At 35.3% G+C, this 20,161-nt stretch overlaps 1 pseudogene; it reads right to left on the reverse strand.

Annotated features, from left to right (window-relative positions):
* LOC143272640 (anoctamin-3-like) overlaps nucleotides 1-20,161 on the reverse strand; it is a 152,030-nt pseudogene that overhangs the window by 73,001 nt on the left and 58,868 nt on the right.

Below are 20,161 nucleotides of genomic sequence, written 5' to 3' on the forward strand. Positions count from 1 at the left end.
GTTTAGTTAAACAAAATATTTACATAATGTCTATCCAAAGGATAAGCTCAAAACAATCACACAACTGCCTTCCCTTAATTACCGTCTTAATGCTGAAGCTGAGAATGACTTCCATGTGAACTCAGCAGCTCTGTGCTTCTTAATGTATATAAGACCTTAAATACACACCCAGAGCCATGAAAACTATTTTAGACATATTGTATGACTTGAAATTTTAGGTGGAGATATTTGTAATGATTGAGTAGATTCTTGATGGGGGATGTATTTCTGTATGCTGTGAAAATGTATTGCTCTGATTGGTTGATAAATAAAGCCATTTGGCCTATGACAATGCAGCTTAGAGGCAGGTGGGAAATTTAGACAGAGAGACAGAAAGAAGATGGGGGCAGACACTGCTAGCTGCCATCAGGAGAAGCCAGATATAAAGTACCAGAGAGCCACAAGCTACATGGCAGGGTATAGATTTATAGAAATGGGTTAATTTAAAATATAAGAGCTAGCTAGCAAGAAGCCTGCCATGGCCATAGTTTAAAAATAATATAAACCTCAGGGTGTTTACTTGGGTCTGAGTGGCCATAGGACCAGGCAGGACACAGGAAAACTTCCGACTACAGATTCTTAATCACATTTTGATATTACAAACACATTAATTTGGGGTTCATCTCCTTAAAATTTGAGAAGTTTTAGAAATCTGAGTTTGACTAAAGGGTTAAAGAAGTCCACAAAAGCAAACTATAAAAGATATGTTAACTAATATTATGAAGAATACAGAAATTAGGTGATTAAAAATTACAATTGCCAAGAAAGTATAAAAATTAAAATAATTAGAATAATAAAACTATATTACATTATAAGGTCAATTGCATAAGATGTCTATAAGGAATAATTAACATAGATTATAAAATAGGAAATATCTATGATGGCTATTGCTACCATAAAGAACTATGAAAATTTTACAAAATTCATATTTCATAAGATCAAATATATCATTAAATGTTATATATTTAACCTTTTCAAAGAAAAAAAAAGAGTCTTGGAAATAATTATAAAAGTTGTTTATAGCAACCAAACATGAACTTGACATGAAGGACTGTACACAGTACTTTGAATAATTCAGTCAGTTGACTTACTACAGGGAAGAAAAGCAATGTTTCTCACAAAGAGACATTAGTTTATTTAACTATTAACTTTAAATACATATTATGTTATGATGCATATGAAGCTACTATGATAAAAACACTAGTATAAGCTGTTTATGTATCTTATCTCCTAAGATACATTAATAACCAGTTATGTAAGATGTTCTGAATATTTAGTGGTTAAATTTGTTACTTAACCTAATTATGATTCCATGGACAGAAAAATGATCCTCTAATTGACAGTTACTATTTGCTCACAGCCACAAACTTTATATGCATTGCTTTCTTTAACTTAATAACTTTGTGAAGTATATTATTTTGTTTGTATTTAATAAGTACATAACCTGAGAATTAATGATTATGTAAAGCTATAATGCTAATAAGATATGCATAAAATTAAAGTCCATGTATGATTTTAAAGCTGATATTTGTGAATATTAAATAATATTTCCTATAGATTAAGGCAAACCACGTATCATTAATTTAATAATTAGTCATTAAACCACTTCTCTAAGTAAAAGACTTAATACAATAGTAACAAACACAACTTCCCCTTCATAAAACATACATGAAAGAAAAGAAAAAAATTAAGAAAACTATGTCATATGGCTATGGCATTGGAGAAAATACGATAGGAGGGAAAGAAACAGGTGATAAAAGAAGTGGTGTTAATTTAATAAAGTGGACACTAAGGACATTTAAGTACAGATATGAAGAGGAAGAGCAGAAAGTTACCCATGAAAACTGGAAGAAGAGGGTCATCCAGTGACAGCAATAAGTGCACATTGTAGACATGTCTCTTGCTGTTACATATGATAAAAGAAAGTTGCCATTTTAGACTTTATTTGAGAAATTACCAAATCTCTGGTGCCTTCAACTTGCCTTTTTGTTTGGACAGGATGGAGGGGCTAGTATATGTGTTTCTCCTTGCCTTCCTTCCCCCATTCTTTTCTTCTTTCCCACATGAGACAGCAATCAGGATCCCCATGTGTGGTTAAACAGGAGAAGGTAAAAGATAGCTAACATTGGAGAGCTTGCACTGGCCAGTGGGTCAAAAAGATGCCAGAGGCCAACCTATTCCTGTTATTTCCTATTCTAGTGACATTTTCTCTCCATTCAATGGATAAATATATTTAGCTCTGCAGTGTACTTTGGATGATTCCAGATGGGATACAGCACAAAGCACAATAATGTACTTCCTACCTCAATGAACTTGACAGTGGTAAAGAAGAAACAACATATGTATTAGAAACTAATATAGTCAATGAGAAATAGAAACTGGAGGAGAAGGTGGGAAAGTAAATATTAGGTAGGGAAAGACTGTAATGTTTTTAAAAGGGTTGCCAAAAAGCTGCCACCCAGAACTAACCCTGGAACAAAATGTCATTGAGGGAAGTGAATTTCAATGGAAGCAAGATACAGGCAAAGGATTACTAAGGACAGGTTCCTGAGGTAGAATATGCCATCCTGCATGTTCCAGGCAGTGGTAGTGATGCTGCTGGGGAAGGAAAGAGAAGGGCATGTGTGAGAGTGACGGTAGAGGAGAAGGGTGGAATCTGTAGATCTGTGAACCACTGGGCAGCTTTTATCTTTCATCTTAGTTAAACAGGGTGACACCAGAGTGGCATCATCTCTATTTTAACAAAACCAATACTGCAAAGAAAAGAATAGACTGAGGGGCTAAAGGCAGAGGAAAAAGAGACTAAGACCTTGTAAAGACTGAGGAGAGAAGATGTGTTTGGGTCAAGTTGATAGGGATGCTAATACTTGTCAGATCAAAGAGTCATTTTAAAAGAAAAAGACAATTTTATTGAATATAGCATACATAAGAAATAAGTCAGCAGCAGTTTTGGTAGTCATGACTGGAATAGAAAAGGGTCTCAGTGTCATGTATTACTTTACCACATCTTTAAAATTCATGCTGGCAGCCTCGGTTTTAGCTTTTAGGATGTTGAAATCATAACCTGAAGTCCTTCATCCCATGTGTAGCAGAACTGTTGTGCTTCTGCTCTACATTTATACTCAGGAATCCATGCCACTATGCATGTTACTGCCTCATGCAGAAAAAGGACTGCCATGCAACACTCTGGAGACTTGAGAGCAACAGAAGATTCAAAGAGGGAAAAACATAACTATATAAAAGTTTCATGCAATTATTAAGTGTAAATGCTGTAAACACTAGATGGTAAATATGATCCTCAAATTGACAATGATAGAAGCATCAATCCAGAAAGCAAAGATTGTGTACAAATACATAACAGAAGGCATGCAATGAAGTTTCTAAGATTATTTTGATTACTTCAACTGATATTCTAGGACCATTTTAATTATAGAGAGGATCATCTCATGGACAAGAGAAACTAGGCTGCATAAAATGGAGAAAGTGAGCTGGACACTAGCTTGCTGAGAGTGTATGTGATATTGATAGGTATGTTAAGCTACTGGTGCCCTGACTTCTGTATCATGATGGACTGTGCCTTGAGCTGTAAGTGAAAGAAAATAAACCCACCCCAAGCTGCTTTCATCTGAGTATTTTATCACTGTCCCAGGAAAAAATACCCTAGGTATAGGTTAAGATAGGAAAATACAGTATGAAAAGAAGATATAATAGTTTATTTTAGATTTGGCATAGTAGAAATTCATTCCTGCCCCAGCTCTAGATCTTTTCTATTATTCTTACCAGGGGATGTTTGAATCATAACTGTCAGAACTTTAAAATTGTCTTAAGTTGGTATTTCTGCCAGTCTACATCTGTGGGCAACAATGGAGAGGACCATATTGTGTTTAGATTCCTGAAGCTAATCAAATCCCCTTTGCTAGTGGATCTCCTGAAATATAAATGAAATCTGCCAGTGTGTTTTGGGTCTTACTATAGACAGTATTATTTGTATTCAAACCTCCTCGTTTGACAATGCATTTCTTTCGCAGATGCCTACAATATCAATTAAATTTCAAATAAAAAATTCTATGAGCAATAACATTGAAATTTTGTATCAAACATCCATCATATTTTCCCTTCTATAAACTTTTTCTTCACATCATAGCATTTCAGAAATTAAAATTAGGTTCACAATAAACATATTTAACAAGCATGGTAACTCTCCACTTTCCCCTGAAAGTTCTTAGTAATTTAATGGTGCTTCTGGCACTTAATTGCATCTTGACACTCAGAAAATGAAAACTTAAGAAAAAAATGACTTTCAAAGCACCAACCACAGAAGCTTCTGGGCCAGTAACACTTGATGACATTTGCCATAACCAATAGAACTCTTACTGATTTTTCCTTCCCCAAAGGTCTAACAACATGCACCCAATAAAAGAAAACAGTTTGAAATTTAAGAAAAGTTAAATCACATGTTGACATAAGGAAGCTAATAGAGTGAGAAAAGTATGAACTGTAGCTTCAACAATATAACTTAAAATCTAGGCTTTCTGGGCTGGGCGTTGGTGGCGCACGCCTTTAATCCCAGCATTTGGGAGGCAGAGCCAGGCGGATCTCTGTGAGTTCGAGGCCAGCCTGGGCTACCAAGTGAGCTCCAGGAAAGGCGCAAAGCTACACAGAGAAACCCTGTCTCGAAAAACCAAAAAAAAAAAAAAAAAAAAATCTAGGCTTTCTCATTTACTATTAAAATGACAGTGGGTTTGCAAGAGTCTCCTAACATAAAACTGGGAGGTAATAAAATATTTATAGGGATTACTTCCTAGGACTAAATGGAAAAAATCCATGAAAAATTACTTGAAAAAAATATTAAACAAACACATATTCCTTCTGTTTGCTATTAATTTACAATTCTAGTACTTATATATCTGTAAGATAAATGGCATTTGGAGTTTCTTAAAAGGACATACCTTTCATTTTCTACCCTAAGTAGGTGTCTTTGATAAATATAAATTTTGCAGCCAGAACTGAGATTATAATTTCAGTAGCTATCATATTCCAACTGCCATTATTTCTCATAATGTCATTTCATCTAATTATTTATTCTGTTTTACCAAAGGTACAAGAGTGATGCCTGGGAATGGATGAGGGTCCTTTTGGAGAATTTTGAATGTGTGAGAACATTATCAGTCTGTTTCCCTAATTTGAAACTTTTCTATTTAAAGTTTATCTAGGGTTATCAGAATATATGAGAATGCATAATTAAATAATTATAGTGGGTTAACATTTTCATGTTTATAATTTACATGTCTTATCCAACATACATTGTATTACTTGACTGTCACAAAAATCTTAATTCTATCCTGCTTGATATCCATTGTATAAGAAGGGAAAGAACAATGTCTTCATTTTACAACTCAGAAAGCTGACGTACAAATGGTGTGAATCCAGGTAGTAAGATGTAGGATTGGCATACAAAATTACCCCCTTTGAATGATAACATATTCATTTTTTTATAATTATCCATATGGAACTTTCTTTGGATGATCTCTATATAGATTATTCAGGGATTTAATATAGTGATAATGAGGACCCAGGAAGTAATAAAGTTTTTCTATTATTCCTGTACTTCTTATTTGTCTATAACCATAACTTATTTCTATACTACTATTGCAAGAGAGTTCCATCCATCCGTGCTATTGATAGTACTCAGAGAACCCTAGTATGCCTGTGCACCAGTGTTCACTCCACGTAACATCTTATCTTATTCAGGGCAAAAAATTGCCAAGCATTTATTCCTAACAGGTTGTTGTTCATTTTTCCTTGTAATGAATGGCAAAGCAGCCAGAGGATGGTACACCAGACTCTCTGAAAGTGTGTGGATGTATCAATATAATCTGACTTATTTCTGCTCCTCACTCCTGTAACTGATCTTAAAATATTTTTGTGCATAAAATAGGTATCATATAATATTGTTGATAATAGGGCTACAAATGCTAGCATGATGAACAAGGTCTCTACATTTTCATCTCCAGTAGGGATCTCTAAATAAATCATACAATTTTAAGTCACAATACCCGTTCTGAAGAAATGCTTTGGGACAGAAGGGGGAGATGGTGTAGATCGGGTTTATTTTAATGTGAGGTTCTGAGATGAGAGCAATATTATGATGAATGAAAAAATCACAAGAATAAGTTGACTGCAACACTTTTACTGAAAAGAAGCATTAAAAACTGGCCTATATAGAATAGACCCAGATTTCACAGGGCCTCTAAAGGCCGAAGTAAGTTTATATTTTAAAAGCAATGAGAAACCCTGGAAAGACTGGAGCAGAGAAATAATGAAATTTAATTTTCCTTTCAGTATAGCACTGTGGAAAATAGACTGTAAGGATGCAAGAGTTTGATCACAGAGTCTAATTAGACACCCATTGCACCGGGATAGCCAGGAAGTCATAGACCAGACTACGTAAAAGAGTGAATGGGGTAAGCAGTGGTCATATTCTGAATGTGTTTTGAAGGTTGAACCAAGAATACCTGTTAATTATACAAGTTTGACAAATAACTTAAAATGTTTGCCATAAATGTAATGTCATCACCGTAAATGGGGATTTAAGAATAATTCTCTTATGTCTGTAACCTTTAAGTAGGTTAGCTATGTTAGTAGGTAGTTGTTCCTTATATCATATTTGATATGAAATGCTTTTGGGAAACTGATAAAATTTGATAGAGATAATGTCAATGTAAGGAAAGCAAAATTACCATATAATCATTTAGCCATATTACTCTAAGAAGCAACAATTACTACTCAGTCAGTCTGAACTACTGAGCTTGTAGAAAGCAAGTAAATGTCTTAACTTTTTAGTAAGACCCCTTACTAAGAGGCATTAATAACATTAACAAAGTTTTGACATTACAATTTGATTGGATGAACACACATTTTGACTGGCTGAAGTCAAATATACCAGTTTTGATTAGATAAGTTTATTTTATTTCTAAGTTAATTAATTTTAAATTGTCTAATCATAATCAAACACATCCATGTTAATTATCATATCCTTGTCATTTTCCAACTTTAATGGGATTCAAAAACTAATGATTTCAAAATTATAATTTTGTTGAATGATTTATGTGAATGCATGGGTGAATAAACGAATAACATAACTGAATGTGTACTCTTGAACCCATGTACACACTTGTGTGCATGCACATGTATGTGTGTGTGTGTGTGTTTTATAAATACAGATGGCAATGACATTCTGACTTTATGAGATGCTTCAGGAAAAGCAGAATTCAGCATTATGTCACACAATAGAATGGAGAAAACAAACAACAATAAGTTTTGAACGTCTGGTTAGTTTTAATCAATCATTTCCACAAGTACATTTTTCCATGCAGTTTAATCACAGAAACTGAAAATATTACAGAATGAGTCTTATGTGGACAGCACTATTTATGTTTTACCTTAAAGATCTTTGTGCATGTGATAATAATGAAAGAGAGGTTGAGGATTAAGACTTCCAGGGAACTCCAGTTCCCTATTGGGTAGCTTTTCATCATCTGAAAATTTATTGTATCCATTGAGAACTAGTTTTCAAATTTTTCAAGAGGTGATAATAATAAACTCACCCTCAAGGGATTTTATGAGAATTACATGAGGTGAACTAAGAAAAGTGTTGTGTGATAAGAAGTTCAGTGAATTACTGTTGTTATGTTACATCATAAGTATCATATTTGATGGTAATAGGATCTCTAAACATGAATTGGTATGGCAAAGACATGGGGATTCATCAGAATTTAAATGTGAAAATAAACTGAGTCACTAAACACATCAATGAATTTTTTTGGGTGTCCTAGTAGCCATGGTAAAACTATGCTTCTTTGTTTAAGACAAGAGTCAGACAAACTATAAATTATTGATTCTAATTTACAAATCAAATCACAAATACTCAGAGACATGAAATAAAATGCCACAATTACAGAGTTTTAGATACAAGAATGATTTGATCGATGGCTGGATTAGAAAAGTACATTTTAATCAAGAAAGACTTGAAGAAGGCAACCGTGATTGTTAGTACTGTTTGTCATTTGATAGGATCTGGAATAATCTAAAACACCAGCCACAGGGCAAGCATGTGAGTGGTCATCTAGGTTAGGCTAAGCTCTGGCCATATCTGTGAGGAACTAAATTGATTAAGTTAACTGAAGTGGGAAGACCCACCCTACATTATTTGCCTTGTGTGCTGGACTATATAAATGGAATTAGTGGCTGAGCACAAACACCACTTGCACTCTGCCCTTAAGAGGTGATGCAAAGTGACCAGTTACCTCAAGCTCTAGCCTGCATGGTTTCCCTACCATGATGGATCAAACACTTGAACTATGAGCCTAAAAATAGATCCTCCTTCCTTAAGTTGTTTTTATCAGGATGTTTATCATAGCAGCTGGAGAAGTAACTAAAATATCAGCTCTGCAGGAAGCATAAGCTCTAATGCAATAAAAATAAGTTCTTCCTTCAGAGCTCCTCCTTCAAGGAAGGGGAAATATCAGTCCTCAATGAAACAGTGTCTACATGCAGTCAGTTATACTGCAGCATTAATATTCTCATGAGCAGTGCCAAGTAGTTCACTGTGAAAAGGGAAAGTCATTACACAAATGCACTTGTTTGGTTCACAGTGCTTGGAAATTCCTGTTTAATGCCTTCAGATACAATGGTGCTCCGAAGGCAAATGCAGAAATTAAGACTGCTTGGCATTTGCAGCTGAACATGCATTGCTGACATGCTCATGTTTATTTAATTATACTCAATGCTTCTTACTTCCTTTGACCTCCTTTCAATGATAAGGAAAACATCATATTACAGAGATGCAGTAGACTTTATTTTTTGTTATTTGACTATTTTATACTTTTAATATCATACTCATCTCAGACACAGGACTACTTTCAAATCCACCTAACTTTTTTTTTCCTTGTCAAGACCAATTTGTGCTGCCCAAACATCTTTACATGTGTGGTCTTCTATTAGAGAGTGGTTGACTTACTGAGGACTACACTCTTAGAAAAGACTGTCTTTTCCTCTCACAGCAGAATGAGACAATGTCACAGAGACAATATCTTCAGGGCTAGTCATTGAATTTCACACCAAACTTCCATCTCCAGGCTGGAATTTGGTCTGGTTTGGGGTTGCATACATTTTGTGCATGCTGTCATAAATACTGTGAGTTATATCTGCAACTTCCCTGCTGTATCCTATAGACACTGTTTCCTTTAGTCACCCACTCCTCAAGCTATTATACTCTTTCTTCCCCCTCCTCTACCATGAACTTTGATCTGTTGGAAGACATTCAATAAGGGCTGAGAACTCTGCAGTCGTTTATTCTCCACATCATGGCCAATTGTAGACTTCCTTGTTAATCCCCACCTACTGTAAAGAGAACCTTCTAAGAGATAAGTGATAAAAGTATCTGTCAACTAGGAGCTATATCTACATGGATTATGTGGGTGTTCAGCATGATTATAGTCACACAAATATTAGCAAATTTCCTTATAATGGCAGTTTTCCATTTAAATACGGTTTGCGAAATTTGAAATGGGTTAGTTTTTTCTCTCCTTTTTAATGTCAGTCTTGCTATCAGCTCAGATTAACCTGAAAGCTGTAATCTATTTCAGCATTCTGAATACTGGAGTTATAGACTGACAAATTATAAAATATCAAGTGTAAAGCTGGACAAGTAGAAGGATATCAATATCAGATGGGTTGAAACCCACCAACACAATTTGTTCCAATCTACTGGGTTTAGGAAAAAATACATTCAATTTGGAATAACAAATTTTCAAAAAAAATAAGATCTGTGGAATTGTAATGAGAGTATTTTGATTCTGGAGTAATTGTTAAAGTATTAAGTGGTACTAGTTTAGTAAAAATTTAATGTAAACTTTACTACCTGTGTGGATGTGTTGAATAAAGAAAACCAAGTATTTTCATGTTGTTTTGTTTTCAGAAAATGAGTGACTGAAGATCATGCTACAAAATGAGGTATTGAAGCAAAAAACTTTCTTGTGTTCTGATGAAATGTTCCTTTTGATTTTTTATGTGAAATGAACCAGATAATGTTTAATTAGGAAATTAATAAGGTAGCCCTGTTTCTATGCCAGCTTTAAAAATATTATGAAAACATGATTAATTTGTAGTTCTCAGAATGTTGTCACAACACAGTTCAAGGTAGTGCAAATGTTGAAATGTCTTGACAATCTCTAAAGAATTAGAACAAGATAAAAACATTGGGCTAGGCATTTTTTGTCTTGGCTACATTTATGTTTAGCCAGGAAATAATAAAAAGTGTGAATATTCATGTCACCCCCTAGACAAATTAAACCTGATCATGTGTTGCTGGTGTGATCAGAGAATTTTAAAATTCTTAAATTAAAATTAAAAATTAGAAGTCTTCAGTCTCTCCACACTTAATCAAAAAGGCAATGCAAACACATCAACAGTATTTTCATAAAGAAAACTCATGATCAGTATCTGTTAGTTATAGATTAATTTTGAACTTTATAGGACATGTATATTATTCACTAATGGAGAACCAGGATAGATCTTTCAACTTTTACTAGCACAAAAAGCATTCAGTGGCAAAATTTGGTACATTTCATGATATCAGTGTAAATATATTTATTTGTATAGAATGGAAAGAAATTCATAAGAAGTTAAAAGTAAAAATCACTGACATTTATTATAGTATTATTCACTGCAGTCTCATATTATTTGAGTTTTAAATTGTGTGATAAGTCAATTAATAATTATAAAACTCAGATTTTTATATTCACTGCTCAAATTTTAAAGACCCCAAAATGAACATTTTTATGCAAAATTATTCTAGATTTGAAGAACATAGTTTATTTTTGGCGAGAGGAAAATAACTTGGAAATTAACTCACCCAAGCAAAACTCACTGAAGTCAGCAAAGGAACATTTGAGAGTAGAGTCTTTTTTACTCTCCTCAGAATTAACTGTAAAACAAAGACACTTTGTAATTTGGGGAAATAAATGCATAACTATAAAATGCCTATAATACCTGATGTCTAAATGATGCTCAATTTAAAAAAAGAGTTTTAAGTTAATGTATGGAGATTTAAATTTTATTTGAACAACAGTCAAAATTTAACTTTTAACAAAACACCACCTATGTTACATTTTAACATGTTCATTCTCTTGAGCAATTAACACCATTGTAAATGACTGTAAGTTGACTCTAATAGAAAGTGTTGCTCTATTATTGAAAAGAAAATATTAGTATTCCCAAGTTGTCCAGAAGAAGAAAGAACTGCTAGCTTAACAACTTTTCACAAGCTGACCCTGACTTTCAGGAAATGAAGTGAACAGGGAAGAAGTATCAATCTGACAATCCACAATCTTTTATAAAAGGAACTCCTGCTCTTTTGAGGACACTCAATGATACCACTGCAAAGTCCAGATTACCCTATAGACCCGCAAAATAATTTTGGGGGTCAGGTTCCAAAAGGTCTCAGTTTTAAGGGAACTAAGTCTATGTTGATGGTACAGGGGGAGGGGGATATAAAAATGAATTTGGAGTTTTCCCACACAAGGCATTTTGTGCCATGGTGGTCACACATGTCAACATCAGGATGTCTCTCCTGAGAGCAAAGAGGAGTCTTTCAAAATTATCAGGGAAAGATGTTTTCCAACATCAACCATCATCAATCCAGCTTGGGAGACATTTTGTTTGTGACATATGTCCCTCCACACACAAACAATTAACTTTTCTGTGTGTTAACAACATAGCTTAAAAAAAGAAGAGTAAAACAAAATTCTGCATTTTTATAAAGACTCTTAATGGAATACATTTTCATTGGAAAAACATCAAGAGGAGAATGGGAAAATATAAGCATCTATTGAATGACAGAGTATGGCTCCATTTTATGATCGGGGTTGTCTAAAAGTATATTATGTGTCTTACATGAGTAAATGTGTGAACAAGAGTATGCCAGCTCCAATTTTTCTTCACTATGGCATCGTTTTTGGTATATCTTTTAAAATTCAACTCTGTTCTGCTCCCAATACTGTGGTGATATTGTGTCCCCCAAAATATTGTGCACTCTAATAAACTTATCTGGGGTCAGAGAACAGAACAGCCACTAGATATAGAGGCCAGAAAATGGTGGCACACACGCCTTTAAATCCTAGCATTCCAGAAGCAGAGATCCGCCTGGATCTCTGTGAGTTCAAGGCCACACTGGAAACAGCCAGGCGTGGTAACAAGAGCCGTTAATCCCAGGAAGTGATGGAAGAAAGCAAAAAGGCATACAAGGCGTGAGGACCAGAAACTAGAAGCTTTTGGCCTGGTTAAGCTTTTAGGCTTTTGAGCATCAGTTCAGCTGAGACCCATTTGGATGAGGACTCAGAGGCTTCCAGACTGAGGAAACAGGATCAGCCGAGGAATTTGCAAGGTGAGGAAGCTGTGGCTGGTTCTACTTCTCTGATCTTCCAACATTCACCCCAATACCTGGCTCTGAGTTTGCTTTTATTAATAAGACTCTCTAACAATTCGTGCTACACAATACCACCTCATCTCTAGTTATCAATTCTTTACTGTTTTGGTATCACTATGAATGAAAACAGTTGGTATTTCTTACTTTTAAATATATTAATTCCATAACAGCTGGATTCATTGTGAAGTTTTCTTACATTTCTCAAATCTTTTATGGCCTTCCCATTTCCCTCTCTTTTCCCTATCTGCCTCTTACTGATCCTTTTATTATTCTCTAATAGTCTGACTTTGACTTTGCTTTCCTGACTGTGCCTTCCTTCCCCAGATTCAAAGCATATTCTATTTGTCTCTTTGAGTCTGGCCTTATCTCACTTAATATGAACATCTCCAATTCTATTCTTTGCCCTGAAGTGACAAGCATTCCATTCTCTGTCTTGATGGATAATGTTCTATTGTGAATAAAGGTCACATTTTGTTTACCTGTCTATGTATTGATGGGCATAAGATATCTCTGTAAAAGCTATTATAAATGAGGCATTAATATACATGGGCATGTAGGTATCCTTACTATATTCAGCCTTTGCTTCGTTTAGAAGCATAAAAATTAATTTCCAAAATGAATTTACAACTATTTTGCATTATTAATAGTGTATAGAGTTCTTTGTTTACATATATCCTCTCCAAAATTCATTAGTATGTTTTGTTTAGTTGTTTTGTTTGTGCCTCTCTTGTTTGACTGATAGCCATTCCAAATGAGATAAGATGGAAGTACATTTTAGAAGATTTTGCTGTTGTTATTTGTCTGTTTGGTTTTCTGTTTTGTTTAGATAGATTCTCACCCTATAGCTGAGATTGGCTTTGAAACAAGATGGAAGTACATTTTAGAAGATTTTGCTATTGTTATTTGTCTGTTTGGTTTTCTGTTTTGTTTAGATAGATTCTCACCCTATAGCTGAGATTGGCTTTGAAACAAGATGGAAGTACATTTTAGAAGATTTTGCTGTTGTTATTTGTCTGTTTGGTTTTCTGTTTTGTTTAGATAGATTCTCACCCTATAGCTGAGATTGGCTTTGAAACAATTATATATTGACCATGCTGGCTTCAGACTAATAATCTGCCATTCTCCACATCCACAGTGTTGGGTTTCAGACACAGTTTACCAAGCCTGGAACTTGATGGAGCTTTACACTCAATTTCCCTGATGACTTCACTTGTCAGATATTTTATATGTACTTGTAGTCCATTTACTCCTTCATTTATAAATTGTCTTCTCAGTCCTTTGATCATTCTGATTGTTTGTTCTTTATGTGTTTATTTTTTTCTTGTAGATCTTTATTCTGGAAATTAATCTACCAACAGATGAATAGCTGTCCCTTCCTTGTTTCTTCTGCTATGCGAAAGCATTTCAATTTGATGCACTCCCATTTGTCAATTCTTATTATTTTTTTAGCCATTGGAGTCATATTAAAAAAGTCTTAGAATATTTTTAAGTGTTCTTATTTTTCCCTCTTAAGTTTCTGGTTTATGCCAGGCCTTTGATCTATTCTGATTTGCTTTTTGTGAATGATGATACAGAGGTATAGAGTTTCTTCTGCATGTTATTTTTCAAGTGTTTGCTAACGATTCTTTTATCTGCAACATCTATGTTGGCAACATTGTCACTGTAAGGTGACTATAGATGCAGAGATTTTTTTAGTCCATGTATTGAATACTGTGCCTGTGCCATGTTGTCTTTAGTACTATGGAACTGTAGTGTGGCTTTGTTTGCCTGCTTCCATGTTTGAGAAAGAGAGTGTCTATGGAGGACAGGCTAGCCTGGACCTCACTATATAGCCCAGTTTGGCCTCAACATCATGAACTTCTGCCTAAACCTGTTGAGTGCTATGATTAAAAGCAATGCATTTACTCAATGCATTTGAGTAACAGGAGGCAAAAATGGATACTTATCTCATTCTGATCCCAGAGCAATGATTTAACTTTTGCCCAATTCAATAAAATGTTATTGGTAGCTTTGCTGAATATAATTTCTATTACATATAGTCATATTCCTTATATTGCTAATTTCTTCAAGAGTTTTCATGATAAAAGGTTTTTGAATTTATCAGAGGTCATTTTTGTTTCTATTGAGAATACTTTGATATTAATGTCCTTCAGTTTCTTTACCTGATATATTACATTTATTGATTTTCTTATGTTGAAATATCCATTCTTGAATCACTAGAAAGAAATCAACTTTCAATCATTTTAGCATGTTTTAAAATAATGTTTTTATTTACTTATTTTTGAGAATTTCATACATGTTGGTATTAATTCCCCTCCTTAACTCCTTCTAGCTCTTCTCCCACCTCCCTACCCAGCCATATCTATGTTCTTTCCCTTTCTTAAAACACACACACACACACACACACACACACACACACACACACACACACACACACACACAAAGACAAAAGTCCCATTTGTGTTGGCCAACTACTGCTTATGAAGCCCACTTTGGAGTATGGTTGATATACCCAGTGTCAAGCCATGGAAGAAAACTGATTTTCTGTTTCTCAGCAGGTATCAATTGTGAATAGTTTATTGGCTAGGTGTGAGATTTCAGGCTTTCTTTCCCTCTTCTGTGCTGAGATTTTGTCTGTGTTGAGTGTCTGTGGGCATTGTCCATGCTGCCTATCTTATTCTCTCTCTCTCTCTCTCTCTCTCTCTCTCTCTCTCTCTCTCTCTCTCTCTCTCTCTCTCTCTGTGTGTGTGTGTGTGTGTGTATGGCGATGGTGTGAGATTCCTAATGGCAGGAAGTACTAGATCTTATTTTTGTATTCTGATGAGTCAGTCAATCTATACCTTTATTTCAGAATTAAATCCATTTATATGTAGCATTATAATTTAAAGGTATGTACTAATTGCTGGTATTTTGGGGGGGGTGATTTTTCCTAGTTGTTTAAGATGATATATATAATTTTATTTCTCCTTTATTTATGTTGGAGAATTGATAATTTACTAAATAACTACTTGATAGTTTTCATTATTGCTATTGAATTATCTGTTTTTCTAGCAATATTTAATCTGTCTGAGGTTTTGTGTTTATGTACATATTTCTTACTTTTGTGTGCAATCCCTTTGAGTGTCTTCAGGTGGTGCTTTTTGAAAGGAAATAGAATTCTTTATTGCTGACACATTACTGAATATAGTCTGTAAATTATTGCCAGGGATGTTCTATCAACAGGGATATAAAATAGGAGGCATATGAGCTGGTGACTCATGAGCTGGCTTTGTCTTCCTCTTAACACACCCAATATAAAGTTCAGATTCCCATGGGATAGGCAACTTGTAAAGCAAGACAGAAATAAACATACATCTAGCCAACTAGCCTTTCCTAGGACACATATACTGTACTGATTTCCTACTTTCGCCAGACTCATTCCTAAAGAGTTAAGTAAATACTAGCCAAATGTAGCAAAGCAGGAAAAAAGCAATTATTAAAATGCCTTATTTTTTAAAAACTTAACAGCAGATAATATAAACTGCCACTCACCGTGCTCAGGCTTGTCAGCAGAAAGAAATGTTACAGAAGTTGGAGCCTGAGATTCACTCTCAGTTGACTGGAAGAGTGAGGCAGATTGGCTCAAGCTTTTTGAATGAGCATAGCTGTGAGCCAGGCAAGGCAAGGATCTCCGAGATGGTTTCAACGAAGCTTCTGTTGTTATCTCACTTTTGCTTACATTCATTCCTATAAATATAAAATGGTGATTATTAGTAATGGAATTCTTGTATCAGAGACCAATAAATAAGTTTTATAATGGTAGCTCCTAGAATATACTCTTAAAAATTAAAAAAAATCTAGATTTGAGAAATGAATTTGTTTTGTTTCTTTTTGTCAAGGGAAGAGTCATATAGATATGGCAATAAATAGCTTCTCATCAAGTTGAGCTTTCACCATTTTTGAGGGTTCTGAAACAAAAGAAACTTGACAAATACTTAAGCAGTTATGATGGCGATTACTAGGACTGTTAATGTGTAAACCTAACTGTTTAGGTTTGCAAGCAGAAGAATAAACCAAACCCAACACATCCAAATTAGTGTTATTGAAAAGACCCCACTTTTGTATTCTATTTAAAAGCACAAATGAAATAAACAGTCACCTAGAACTGGCATTAATGTAACACAGAATGGTACAAAAAACTGACCAGTGAGTAAGGGTTAGGAGGGAACATTACAATAGTTGTTTCCGTCATGAACAGAGCCTGTTCTGATGGCAATAAAAATAGCTTTATAGAACTTTTCTTTTTAAAATTTGCATTTTCCAGATGAATAAGGATATTGAACATTTAAATAAAATTTATTTAAAAATTCTGTATACAATATAGTTGGTCATCCTCCTTCAACTTCTCCCAGGTCCTGCCCACCTCCTTACCTACCCAAATGCATTCTCTCTCTCTCTCTCTCTCTTCCCTCTTTCCCTCCCTCCCCCTCCTCCTCTTGTCTTCCTCTCTCTCTCTTACCCCCATCTTACCCTTTCTTTCAAAAGAAAGCAACATGAATAAGCTAACAAGCAGAGATTTTACATAATTATGCATTTGATACTATTATGCAAATAAACTATGAAAAGAAATGGATGTGAGGAAGAATTGTGAATTGATTGAAAGTACTTATATCCACTCTCTTAGCTTTCTAGGACTTTGTAATGACAATGACTGAAACATTTATTCTCAAGTAATACTCTAAGCTACCATTAAGAATACTACATGCTCCCTACAAATGAGGACCAAATATGGTTTAAATACTAAGATCAAGAGATAACATAGAAAAAAAACATCTTCAAATAATTTTGACTCCTGTGAATCATTATTTTGCATAAGAACCTCCAGCACAGAACACTAAACTTTTAACTATTTCTCTGTGGCTTTTTTTTCAGAGCTGTCTATAGAAATAAGAAAAAATATAAGTAAACAAACAAATGTTCTTTGGGGAAAACTAAGGGAGATATGCAGATGGAAGCTGGGGATAGCTGAGAGTAAGAATACTGGATGAATAAATCTTCTGTGAACATAGTTGAGCAAATGTCCTTGTGACATGATTGAGCATCTTTTGGGTATATGTCCAAGAGTGTTATATCTGGGTCTTGAGGTAGATTGCTTCTCAATTTTCTGAGAAACCTCCATATTGATTTTCATAGACGCTGTACAAGTTTTCACACTCACCAGCAATGGGAGGATAGTTTTCTTTACTCCAATCCTCTCCAACATGAGCTGTCACTTGTGTTTTTTGTCTTAGCCATTCTGACATGTGGAATCTCAAAGTAGTATTGATTTGCACCTCCCTGATGGCTAAGGATGTTGCACATTTCTTTAATTGTATCTCAGTCATTTTAGATTTTTCTGTTGAGATTCTCTATACATCATTTTAATTGGATTATTTGGTATTTTGATGTCTAGTTTCTTGAGTTCTTTATAATATTTTGGAAATTAGCTTTCTCTCAAATGTAAAGATGGTAAAGATCTTTTCCCATTCTGTGGGCTGCCATTTTTGTCCTATTGACGGTGTCCTTTGCCTTACAAAAGCTTTTCAGTTTCATGAGGTTACATTTATTAATTGTCAGTCTTAGTGTCTGCACTGTTGGTGTTCTATTTTGGAAGTTGTTTCCTATGTCAATGCATTCAAGGCTATTCCCCTTTCTCCTCTATTGGGTTCAGTGTGTTTGGATTTATGTTGAGTTCTTTGATCTACTTGGACTTGAGTTTTGTGCAGAAGATGGATCAATTTGCTTTCTTTTACATGCAGATATCCAGTTATACCAGCACCATTTGTTGAAGATGCTTTCTTCTTTTCATTGTACAATTTTGGCTTCTTTGTTGAAAATCAGATGTTCATAGGTGTGTGGATTTACATCTGTATCTTTGATTCGATTCCAATGATCTACCTGTCTGTTTTTATGCCAATACTAGGTGAATTTTATTATTTATTAATTTATTAATTTTATTATTCTGTAGTAGAGCTTGAAATCTGGGATGGTGACATCTCTGGAAGTTCTTTTATTGTACAGGGTTGTTTAGTTGAGTATTGTTCTTTCAAAGTCTGTAAAGAATTGTGTTGGGATTTTAATTAGGATTGCATTAAATCTGCAGATTCTTTTGTTAAGATGGCCATTTTTACTATGTTTATCCTATGGATCCATGAGTATGGGAAAGCTTTCTATCTTCTGATATCTTTTCCAATTTCTTTTTTCAAAGACTTGAAATTCTTGTCATACAGGTCTTTCACTTGCGTGGCTAGAGTTGCACCAAGATATTTTATATTATTTGTGGCTATGGTCAAGGGTGTTTTTTCCCTGATTTCTTTCTCAGCCCATTTACCATTTGTATGTAGAAGGGCTTTATTTATTTATTTTACATCCAGGCTGCAGTTTCCCCTCCCTCCTCCCTTTTCTATCGCTCCCTCCCAACTCCCCTCTGTTCCCACCCACCCCCAATCCACTCCTTTCTGTTTCTGTTCATGAAAGGGCAGGTCTCAACTGGATAGCAACAAAACATTTCATATCAAGTTGCAGTAAGACAACGCCCCTGTCCAAGTTTTAAGGCTGGGCAAGTGATCCAGTATGAGGAGGAGGGTCACAAAGCCAGTAAAAGAGTATGAGACAGCCCCTGCTTCCACTGTTAGGAGTGCCACAAGAGGAACAAGCTACATAACTGTAACATGTATGCAGTGTATCTAGGTCAGTTCCATGCAGGCTCCCGGGTTAAAGACCCTATCTTCATTTTTAATGAGTTTATTATTTAGCACTCTCTTTTTTAGCATGGAACATACTGCATGAGGGTAGGATTCATGATTGTCTAGTTAATAAACATATACAGTTTGGGTGCCTGGCACTATGTCTCCACACATAATATCCGAATGAATATTTAGTCATACAGCAGTGGACAACATAGGGAAAGATCCATGATACTATAAAGACTAAAACCTCAAATGAACATGACCCATTCTCTTTGCACTACTCTGAAACCTAAGTAGCTTTTAAACTTTTTAGACTTCTGGAATTCTGCTTTAAGTTTAAAAGCTACTTTAGTTTAAATACTAATTTCACAATTTAAATAAGACACACGCATTACAATTACAAGAATTTTTGAACTAGGAAGGATTCCCAGGTTCTGGTCAGTCACCTGGGAACATGTTCGTTTCTGAGGGTCATACTGCGACCAGCGCCATACTGATCTGGATGGCCTGTGCTGCCACGGGGGTTATGGTGACTTCCTGGGACCCGGGTGCTGCAGAAGGCCATGTCTGGGTCTGTGGTCCTGTGTCAGCTGGTGTCTGTGATGATGTCCATGGCCTGCGTAAGTACAGTGGTTGATAGGAACCACATGTGTTGAAATCTGAGGGTTGAGCTGAGCTAGCCCTGCCCTTTTTGCCCTGGGATAATAGGCCCAGCTCTTTGCTGGATACTATGGCAGATGAGTTGGCCCCACCTCTCAGGGGAGAGCTTAACAACCCCCCACCACACCCGGGAACCTCACCCCTCACCATTGGTGTGCAACTCACCAGGACAGCACACTAGAGCTGAACCTATTGTCAGGGACACTGGTGAGTCTTCTCTGAGGGTGGTAAGGGCAGTAGAGTTGACCCTGCTCCCCTGTCTGTCATG

This window comes from Peromyscus maniculatus, chromosome 4 (genome assembly GCF_049852395.1).
Source record: "Peromyscus maniculatus bairdii isolate BWxNUB_F1_BW_parent chromosome 4, HU_Pman_BW_mat_3.1, whole genome shotgun sequence".
Classification (NCBI taxonomy): Eukaryota; Metazoa; Chordata; class Mammalia; order Rodentia; family Cricetidae; genus Peromyscus; species Peromyscus maniculatus.